The sequence below is a fragment of the Benincasa hispida genome, chromosome 7 (assembly GCF_027475165.1).
Source record: "Benincasa hispida cultivar pf3 chromosome 7, pf3_genome.v1.1, whole genome shotgun sequence".
NCBI lineage: Eukaryota > Viridiplantae > Streptophyta > Magnoliopsida > Cucurbitales > Cucurbitaceae > Benincasa > Benincasa hispida.
This window is the reverse complement of record NC_143484.1, coordinates 2,356,251-2,365,152: the sequence shown is the minus strand read 5'-3', so window position 1 is coordinate 2,365,152 and position 8,902 is coordinate 2,356,251. Positions and strand designations below refer to the sequence as shown.

The following is an 8,902-nucleotide window of genomic DNA, read 5'->3' as shown; positions in this document are numbered from 1 at the left end:
TATTGAAGCTAAGAATTAACTTAGTGTTAGTTAGAAATTACAAAGTATGGGAAATGTTTCTAAGTATAAACATATAATACATCATGGCAGCGCAATGAAGAATGCAAAGATAAACGATAAAGAACATTGCAAAAATTGACAAAGCATGATAAAGAAAAGGCAAAGGCAAGCGAAGTGAATATTTACGTAATTGTATTGAATATTAACTAAGTATACAAATAATTACAAAACATCGCAATATAAAAACTATTTGTCTGTATAAAGAATCAAAGAATTTAGCTAACAATGAATTAAATAAAAATACAAAATGGCCGCAATAAAAAAAAAATAAGTTGGAAAAATAATTGAGGAGCAGGAGAGCCTTGAGGAGGGTTTTGATGTTGTACGGAAGGAGTTTCTTCAAAGATCAGAGGTTGCTGCAGATGCGAAGGCACCATGGGACCATGAAGGTATGCTATTAGGAAATTGAAGGACTCATGGTTGCACTCCGCTAGTTGCTTTTGGTGCAGGTGGATCGTATAACTGTTGCGTTGAATGTTGATCAAGGCCTACCTTGCCATAGCAGCACTGCGTTGCAAATCTTCAACTCGCTCGATTACCGCATCAATTCTTCGGTCGAAGAAGGCTTGTTGTTGGGAGAAGAGTTCCTGCTGTTGGAAGAAGAGTTGTTGTTGTTGGGTAAGAAGAGACCACATATCTGTTAACTCAGTAGCCAAGGAAGCGATGGTGGGTTGTGCCTGCGATGTCTCGCCAGCAACGTTTTGGGGTTGGGCAGAGGTGCCTTCACCCAAATTGTGTGGGTCATCAGCATGCGTGGTGGAAAGGAATGTTACGGTGATGATGATGAAGGTGAGGATGGGGCTACTGGGTATGCGGTTGAAGAATCTAGAGGAAGGAGAAGGTTGGTAAAGTCCTCATGAAGTGGAGAAGAAGGTTGTGCGGGTGGGCTTGGAGGAATTTGAGGGTGGATTACTATGGGTAAAGGGTCCAAGGGTTATGAATAATGTGTTGGTGAGTCTTGGACTTTCTCCTTTCCCTTTTCATCTCTGCACTGTCTCTTTGACTTGGGCTCTTGCGGCGCATTGAGATCGATTGTAGGCCTCTTCAAAGGTAGCTCTAGGCAATGTGGGGAGTCTTTAAGGAGCATCCTCAGAATTTTTATATTGATGAGGCCATGGACTTCATGGATGGGTTCTTCATCAATGCCTACACCCAATGACAGGCATAGACTTGAGACAATCAATGGGAAGAAGTACTACCCCTTTATATGCCCCACCAAGGCTCTGAGCTGTCTTACAATCAACTGGCCCACGTCAATAGGAATTTTGTGTGCAATGCAATATGCGGCCATGACGCGATCCCTTGAAATTGTCTTGTCATGTGTTGTTGGGATCAACCGCTTCTTGAAAAAATAAACCCAAAGCCTTCCCTCTGGGAGAAATGTCTTGGAGCCACGGTGCGGATGCCTTTAGTAGAAACTGTCCACTTAGTGCTCAATTGCGTTAATATTCGCAACGCATCTTCCATTTGCTGTTCAGTGGGATCATCAATGATTTTGTTGCTCGGTGCATCCGGGTTATCCTTAATCTGGTACAGCTCATTGATGTCCCTTGCGCTGAAAGACACCATCTCACCTTTCATGGTCACCACATCTTTGGTGCCATGTAGCCGTCCATGGTAGAAGTCGCGCACGACCTTCGGAATAACAATGGTTGGCCACTGGCAAAACGAGTCCCAACCATGTTCTATGATCACACTCGTGATTAGGTCTGGTAGTGGCGTTGGCGTAGGGTAGAAGCCCATCTCCATCAACATGTCATCGTTTTCTCTTCTCTTTGATGGATGTCTCTTTGCCAACGCGGTGTCGCTACTCTCTTCGACTGCTTTGCCCTTGTCTTTAGCCAATGCAAGGGGGGCTTGTTGCCTTTGTTTTCTTTCCCGCTCTTTGTGTTGTTCCTTCTTCTCTCGTTCAACGAGTTCTTTTCCTTTCTTCTCTTTTAAGCACTGCCTGTTTGCTTGGCGCTTCTTCTCCTTCTCTTCTCCCTTTCTCCTTTCTTCTTCTGCCTTCTTCTTCTTCTCTTATTCTGCCTCTTCTCTCACTTCTCTTTCAAACTCTTTTACAAACTGCTTAAGGCCAGCAAAAGGCATTGTTCCTCTTCGAGCCTCCTTATTTCTTCTATTCTTGAAATTTCATTATTGTGGTGCACCTCCTCATCCTGCAATCTTCTTCTTCTATCACCTTCTACGATGATGAGTTGTGCCCGTGCCATTTTCTCCTGCCTCTCTTCCTCTTCCTTTCTCCTCCTTTTCTTTTCTTCTAATGCGTTGATCAAATTTTGAGGGCAATGGTAGACCCTTGCGGTGCATTCTCCTTGCGAAGAAGAAGAAGACGAAACCATTTTGAGGGCAATGGTTGATCAAATTTTGAGGGCAATCGTCTGCGTTGTTTTAGGTTGCACTGGATCTCTAAGCTGCGCTGGTCCCCCCATGTCCTCCCTCATGGAGGTGGATTTCCCGTCCATCTCTGGGCTTGCAGCCCTCCTCTTTCTTTCTTCTTCCTTTTTCAGGCGCCTTTCCTCACGCCTGCGCTCTTTCCTTTCTCCCCTCTCTTTCCTCTTCCTTGGCTTGGCCTCCTCAACTTCTTCATTCTCCTTCTCTTTGATTTTCTTCTCTGCTTTGCAATGATGGGATGGCTCATCTTCTCCAACCTTCTTTCCTTTGCTCTTCTTTTTCTTCTTCTTTTCCTCAGCCACCTCCGGCTGCGTCTCAACCACCATTTCCTCCAACGCAACTCTAGAGGGTCTGCCATAGAAGTCTACGTTAACAGTCTCCTTAGGATCCTCGAAGGCCAGAGTGCTTTTCCTGGTTTCCTTTTCTATGTCCTCCGTCATCTCCACCGTCACCTCCTCTGTAGGTAATGGTTGGATTACAACCCCAGCCTTGGGTAATCCTCCTCCTTTCTTCAAGTTACTCAGAAATGCTCCCAAACACCTCCTTGTCATCTTATCTCTTCTTCTCACTTTCAGTGGAGACTGCTGAGGTTGGAAGTGGGGTGCTTTTACAACTTTGCCCACGCTTGAACTGGAATGGCTTGACTGCTAAAGGGTTTCGTCAGGGTCTTCCGGCGATTCAAGGGACGGTATGTGGCTGGGCAGTGAGACGGCGACTGACAGCAAGGAATGTTGCCTCTCGCATGGAAAGTTAGGCTATTGAAGGTATTGAGGGTGAAGCGGATTGCTGGGGAGTTTGATCTTCCATGGATACTCAGGTGAAAGAAAATTGGAAAATCGCTAGTGTTCTGGGAAGGAAGAAATCTCGATATGTAGAGGCTAGGGTTTCAGATTGCAAATTGAGGTAAAATGATCTCACGGACGAGGGGGGTGTCCATTTATAAGTTGGGCCTTAGTGGGCCCAATGTTATTTTTGCGGTGGCAGGCCTCGAGACACTCAATAGGCCTGCCGTTTGCACTCCCCTCATTTATGAGGTATCAGAGAAAACGTCCTTTCATTTGCTCCACCATCATTTCTTTGGAATACGAATCGATTTGACTTCTCATTTTTTAAAAAGAATTATCTTTAATGTTTTATTCGAATGGATGCAAGGTAAAGATTTAACGCAACGAGTTCACCAACGCAAATGCATCTTTGCAGAGGACGGGCAATAATGCATGCATCCCCGCAACACACCCCTTAACTTAATGCATTTCTGGAGGATCAGGCGCACGGTATTGCTACCAGCTCAACATTTACCTCAACATAGTGCATTTTCACTAAGGACGGGCAAAGAACACACATGCGCACAACACACCCCTCAGCGCAATGCATTTGAGTTGGGTGAACGCAAAGTAAATTGTATCTTGTTGGTTCAAGAAGCGTCCATTATTGCAATGCATATCGGGGGTTGATTTTTTTATTATTATTATAATCATTGTTTTTTTTCTTTTGTTTTTTTTCATCAATGCAAGTCATAAGGACCTTGCGGTAATCATTTTCTTATTATCACACTAATCATTCACCTGGCTTAAGAATAACGCATTAATGACCGAAAAGTAAAGAATTTAAGACAAGTACAGAAATAAATGCAAGTGAATTAAATGAATCATAAATTCATAAAGTCATGAAAACCAATTAACTGAAGCAGTAACAGACAAAGTTCATAAATTCATAAAGACAGGAATTAACAAAAAGCATATAAACATAGATTTGAGATAGGGACCAGAAGATAGTATTCTTTGATGAGCGCAATCCACACCTCTGCAGACGGTCTAGCTTGCCTGCCCAATGTCTTCAGGGACATTGCTCGTTTCCATGAGATCTGGGGGCTTCAGAATTGCTGAGCAACGTTCCAGGTGCTCTATTTCTAAGCTCAGATGCCAGCTGCCCCACCTGAATCTCAAAATTTCAAATTGAAGATGCCTGCGCCTGCATCACCGCATCATTTTTATCCATGTACTGCTTGAGCAGGGCCTCCAATGAATTGCTCGAGGTGTTAGAAGATGAGGGTTGTTGATTGTGCGATTGCCTTTGTTAAACCTGATTAGAATTGTGGTGAAAAGAAGGAGGGTTTCCTTGATTCCCTGAATTTCCACCCTGATGGTTGCTTGGCCCACCTTGGTTTTGATTCCCTCCCCAACTGAAGTTAGGATGGTTTCTGCAACTAGGATTATATGTGTTGCTGAAGGGGTTGTTCTGGATGGCGCATACTTGTTGGACATTCGTTGGGCACATGTCCACCACATGGGCCCCTACACAATTACCGCAACTGATCGCGGCCACTTGAGCCAGCGTAGTGGGTTGCGCTGATCCTTGGGCGAGGGCACCTTGATTAATTTCCATTGACTGGAGGATTGAGGTCACTACGGCCATCTGAGCGGGCAGTGTGGTCTCTATCTCCGCAGGGACAATAGCAGTATCATTTCTTCTTCTTTCAGCGCCTCTTCCTCCATATCCATCGTCGACCTAGTCATTCATATTCTATGAAATGCAGTCAAGGATGACCTTGGCCTTAGTATATGTCTTATCCATAAAACCTCCTGCCGCGGAGGCATCAACAACAGCCTGCGTTGATCTGTTCAGGCCATTATAAAAAGTTTCCATTAGGATGCAATCGGGTATCCCGATATGCGGGCAATTCTTCACCAGTCTCCTAAATCGCACCTAGGCGTTGCTCAGGGTCTCATTGTCCATTTTTTCAAAGTTTAGCACATCCTTCTGTCATCTTGCGTTAACAGCCGGTGGGAAGAACTTCTTCATAAGTCGGTCTACTAGCTGATCCCATGAAGTAATCTCATTTGGCTCCAGTGAGTAAGCCTACCTCTTGGCCTCGTCCCTTAAGATGTAAGGGAAGAGATATAATCTAATACCCTCAGGGGTAACAGCAGGTATTGAGAAGTTGCCGCACATCTCGACAAAGCTGGTCAGGTGGGCATGTGGGTCTTCACCTTGCAGACCCCCAAATTACCCTGTATTCTGGATCATTTGGAGCATGAGCAGCTTGATTTTGAATCTTGGGTTCTCCTCAACCATTGGCCTTGAAATTCTGGGCGAAAAATCGTACAGATTGGGCGCCGCGTAGTTCCTCATGGGAATGTTGCGGTCAGCAGCAAGGAAAACTGGATGTTGCGCTAACCGTACCGCCCCTTGATTTCCTGCGGGAGCCATATTGTCATTATTATTATCTGCCATATTAGCCACTTTCTTTCGCATCGCTCGGTTTTGGCGTGCCCTAGTGCGAAATGTACGCTTGATCTCTGGGTCAGCTTCGAATTCTTGTTCGGTCCCAGTACTCATTAACTGTTAGACTACTCTCCGCGTTGAACAGCTAGTACAAAGAGATTTGTCCTACAAAATACCACAAACATACTCAACAATAAACGTTAACCAATCCCCGGCAACGGTGCCATAAACTTGTAAGCTGAAAATGGAGTGCTTTCTAAATAAGCATATGGATGGTGATGAATGATGGATCATACAAGCTCATGTTGCCATAAACTTGATGACTTAGAATGCAAATGGAATGTGGATGAGGTGTTATGCTTATTCAGACTTTATGCGATACTACTTCTAGATGTATGCGTTATTAACTATGTGCTTGTAGTATCCTATGCGATGTCACAAGTTTCCTTATGCTGAAACCAAGTGTAATTCCAACGCAAGTTTCTCAGAGTGATCCAAGGTCGGACACGTGGATTGTTTTAGGTCAATGTGTTACATTCGTGATATATGCGACCGGGGTTTTTCAATTAATAAAAGTGTGTGTGTATAGGTTTTTAAAATGTGGTAAAGTAAAATTGTGCAGTAAAGTAAAGTTGCAATAATAAAGTAAATGTGCTATAAAAGTAAAGTGCGATGAAAGTAAACCTAAGCTATTATGATACAAGATGCAGGATACATGATACATGGTACCGAGATTGAGACTAAGACTAACTGTTAAGATTATACAAAGAATCGTGTTATGCGGTGGCAAGACTTTATGTATGAATCAGAAATAGAAAAGATAATTAGTTCAAACATCGCAAGTTCATTAATTGCGTTAAAGATATAACTATGGTTCCACTTTCCCTTGGCGTACACCTCTTGGTGATCGGCCGCGTTCCCACATCTCTCTGGTGAAACAAGGATGAACGTAATGAACGCAAGGTTGCTTCCATCTTTGGAAGTACTTCTCGCTTTAGTTAATGCATTCTTCTAACCTTCTCTCGTCAGATCAGAATGGCATCTTCACTTCTGCTCTCACAGGTGAGGATGCCGTCTAGCATGCTTTAGCTAAACTTGTTTATTTCTTTAGCACAGATTAATCATGCTAATTACTAAGAGATTAAGAAAACATCGTGGAGATAGAGATTCATGGAGAAACGGAAATAGACAGAAATATGGGGATGAAAACGATCATGACATTTAATTATAGAATCAAGCGTCTGATACATGATGTGAATGATAGAGATTAAGAAAATGAGATACAATTGATGATAGAGATAGAAACAAATATAGAAGAGTGCCAACGTCTTGACACAGATCTGGATGGGAGAATTTCTTGCTGGCGTATGGATTGAATGGAAGGAAGAGCTTCCCTATCAGGCTTGCTCGTCTGGTAGAGGTGACCTTGGTACAGAGCTTCTTAGCGAGGATTTGAAGGATTTTACTTGAGACACACCTCTCAGCCTTGTCTTTTTAATCTTCCTGGATTTTCTCTGATCAGCACTCAGACCAGCCTCTCTCTCAATATATAAGTATCAAAATAGCCCTGTATCAAGTATAATTTTTACTGAATTCTCTGAGGGTATTTATAGATGAAGGCTTTGACTCTTGGCAGTGTGGACCCCACTTTATTGTTATGGCAGCTTCTGAAATGGTGGAATAAATATTCCTTCTGTTGTGCAATGAATCTGTCAAAAATGTACAACAGTTAGCTTTACATGTGTCTGAATCCTCCGCAATTGCGTTGCTGCTTTGCATCTTTTGATCGTGTGTCCGCATGGGTTGTTGTTTTTTATTACCGCATGCGGTTGAAGTTCAGCTCTAGATCGACTGTCGCATACGCCATCATTGCATTGATCGTCTCTTCTTTATTGATTGACGGGTGCAATGCGACAGAGATGCGTTGTTCAGTTTCTCTTTGAGCCTTGATCGTAAGCAATGACTTGATTTCCTGCAAAACAGAATAAAAATTTCCTTTTCTACCATCGCGATGGTGTTAGTGGGTGTATTGGCGATAATTTATATTCTTGTATTTCTTAGCCAATTTCCATGCATTCGACGCATATTTTCTCTCTTTTACCCGCAATATCTAAATAAAGCAGCATAAATAACTGGCCCATCTATAATTCGAGATTGCGGATGGACGTGGCCTGACTTTGAAGCACGGTTTCGTTTTTTCTCTTTGTATTGCTTCAGCAAGCTCTCCAAAGAGAAGGATTGCGGTGGTTATGAACTACTTGCTTGATTGCTCGGTTGACCATTGTTGCATGGGAAGAATCCTGGTGGCCCTTCTTTTTGCGCCACAGGTTGGAAATTTTGTTGTTGATTCTTCCAAGCAAAATTGGGGTGGTTTCTCCACCAGGGGTTATAGATGTTCGAAAAAGGGTTATTCTTTACAAAGTATACAGATTTTGGATTTTGCGGGCAATCTTCCATTGCATGCCCATCACCACAAGTCGCACACCTTGCGGTGTTTTAACTAATTGCGTTGATTTGCCCAATTTGCTGTGTTGGACTGCTGATTGCAATTCCTTCGTTTAAATTCATCATTGTGGTCATCTGGTTTTGTAATCAAGCAATAGCACCATTGTTTACCTCAGTGTCTTTGAGTCTCAATCTCTGGTCACTCTCTCTCCAATCTTCATGGTTCTTGGAGATGTGATCAAAGATATTCTTCACCTCGTCATATGTTTTATCAAGAAGACCACCAACGGCTGCCGCATTGGCAGTGGTCTATGAAGCGGGATTTAAACCATGATAGAAAATCTCCATTTGAAGGCTGTTTGGCAACCCATTATGTGGACAATTTTGGACCAACCTCTTAAACCTCGCCCAAGCATCGCTGAACGATTCGTCCATGTCTTGTTCAAAATTTGTGATAAGTTTCCTTCGTCTGGTGTTCTCGGTAGGTGGAAAATACTTCTGGATAAATTTCTCCACTACCTGTTCCTAAGAAGTGATCTCTCCCAGCTCGAGAGAATACACTCATTTTCTAGCCTGATCACAGAGAGAAAATGGGAATAAAGTTAGTCGAACTTGTTCGACAAAGATGTTCGTGAAAACAAAAGTATTGTAGATTTCAATAAAGCTTTGGATGTGAGTGTGTGCGACTTCACCACGCCTTCCTCCGAATTGACTAGCAGTCTGAATCATCTGTAGCATCACCGGCTTCATTTCGAATCAGCTTCCATCGAGGGTAGGCCTC

The 8,902-nt window shown here is 43.2% G+C and overlaps 1 non-coding gene across 1 annotated transcript; it reads left to right on the top strand.

Moving 5' to 3' along the window:
- The first annotated feature begins 8,485 nt into the window (after positions 1-8,485).
- LOC120069513 (small nucleolar RNA R71) lies at positions 8,486-8,592 on the top strand. Its single transcript, XR_005479562.1, has one exon. It is a non-coding gene; the product is annotated as a small nucleolar RNA R71 (small nucleolar RNA).
- Positions 8,593-8,902: the final 310 nt, after the last annotated feature.